Below are 2173 nucleotides of genomic sequence, written 5' to 3'. Positions count from 1 at the left end.
TCTTCAGATGCCTGCTACTTCAGATTATCTTAGAGGTACCCAGGAAATGTTAACATGTAAAAAATGTCCTGCTTTTAATGGCTTGAGAACAAAGGCTGCATGCAGGTGTTACAGACTATGCAGAAGTCAGATGGCCTGTTTGATAGGTATTAGAAAAGTCGGACGCAGAATCAGCACAGGGCAGATATATGGAAAAGCTGTGGGGAACAGATTGAGGGTGGCATGCAGTTTTGGTGGGGCAAGATATCAGGGAATCACCAGAGCAGAGCTAACAGCTGTAGTCAGGTGGTAGGGGACTCAGGTACGGTGTCAGTCCTACTGAGCCTTGTGGTGCTGTTGGGTGTTCTTGTGGAAACAGAATAATTACCTCTGACGGCACATCTGTCTGAGAGAAAGTTGCCCCTCCAGCTCTCACCATGATGCCAAACCATTAATTTCTTCTTTGCATGTCCAACTGCTACCATGATGCTTAAACTCAGAGTGACTGAGTCCTTGTAATTCCATTTTCATGCCCTTTAAGGGGAACATGGGGGACTCCATGTACCTGCCATGTCCCTCCAGAAAACCTTCACTGGCTTCTACAGCCAGAGTTTATGGGGACTTGTCTTCCCACCAGTGGTGGGGGTGGGGGTGCGGGGGTCTTGCTGGGAACCATCACTCTTTAGGTGGATCTTCTGCAGCCAAGTTCTCTCTTCCAGTTTGAACCACTACACAAAATTGTGGATGTGGGATGTACAATTTTCATACCTTTGCCCCTTGTACCCATTTCTATGTGTCTTTCCTTATGATCAATTGTGGGACTTCGGCTGAGCCATATCAGGTGGTTTCAGAAAGATGGTTGTTCTGTAGTTTAGTTGTAATTCTGATATACTCAAATGTGGTTTTGGAAGCTGTGCTTCAGTGGAGAGAATTTCGAAAACTCAGACTTATTTCTGTTTCTGTCATAGAGCAACAGCTGGTCTCCAACATTATTCTATGCTCTTAAATGCTTTCAGAATTCTGTTTTGACTCCAATGACCTCTGTTATCCTACTAGTAGTTTCAGCCAAAGCCATCCCTCTATAAATATAAATACATTCAATCTTTAAAAAAGCATGCAGTCTATACAATTAAGTTGTTTTTGGAATGTGATGGCAACCTTGTTCAGACTCCATTTGCATTCTTTTGGGTCCAGAGAAAATCTGTGCATGTTGCTTAGAAATTGTACATTGGGCCTTTCTCTCTCTCTCTCTCTCTCTTTTTTGATTTATTTTTGTGCCAAGAACAGGGTTTATAAAGGAAGTGGTTCAGATCCTGCACTTTGGCACAGAAATCCCAGGAAGCCTGGGGACATGTGTCATGTTTTCTGACTTATATTTTTAACCCTTTGGGAATTCCAACAAGTCCCTACAAAGTTTAGACTCCTGATTTCCTTATATGGCAATGCACCTCCCCAGCCTGAGACAATCTATTTTTCTGTTTCACTGAAAAATGTCTTTGTGCTTGTGCACCTGTACTGTAGTTTGCAGATGCATTCATTCCCTGATGGGCATTTAAGTTTCTTCAAGCATTTGGCCATTGTAAATTCTGCTGCTAGGAACAACGGTGGGCATAGTTTCTTTAGAATAGGTGTGCCAGGGTTCTTAGGGTAGAAGGGTCTCCTAAGCTTTGGAACAGCATGGATGGATCTGGAGAGCACTATGGTAATAACATAAGCCAGGTGGTGAAAGAAAAATACCACATGACCTCACCTATAAGAAAAAAAAATAATCAACAAAATGAAGAAGCAAGCAAAATGTAACCAAAAACATGGACATAAATAATAAACTGACAGTAATCAGAGGAGAGGTGGAAGAGATAATGGGTTTAGAGGGCAAGGATTTTCAAGAAGATGTACAAAGGACACATGGAAAAAACTAAAGGGAGGTAGGATCAATTTGGGAAAGTAGGGATGGCTGTGTTGGGGGAGTGACGGGGGGAAATGGAGACAACTGTACTTGAACAACAATAAAATGTGGAAAGGAAATGTCCTTTGGTTTTCCAACAGCCACCGAGTGAGAAGTATTGAGCATGTATAGGGAAGGTTAAGCCTCTTTGAGAGATTTAGTACAGTCTGAACCATGAGGCAAGAAGCGCCATTTGTATGGAAAACCTACTGGATAAGGCTTCGGTGAGTTTTGAAGTGGAGTCAGGCA

The sequence above is a fragment of the Phyllostomus discolor genome, chromosome 15 (genome assembly GCF_004126475.2).
Source record: "Phyllostomus discolor isolate MPI-MPIP mPhyDis1 chromosome 15, mPhyDis1.pri.v3, whole genome shotgun sequence".
In the NCBI taxonomy this organism is placed as follows: Eukaryota; Metazoa; Chordata; class Mammalia; order Chiroptera; family Phyllostomidae; genus Phyllostomus; species Phyllostomus discolor.
This window is presented reverse-complemented; position numbering follows the sequence as displayed.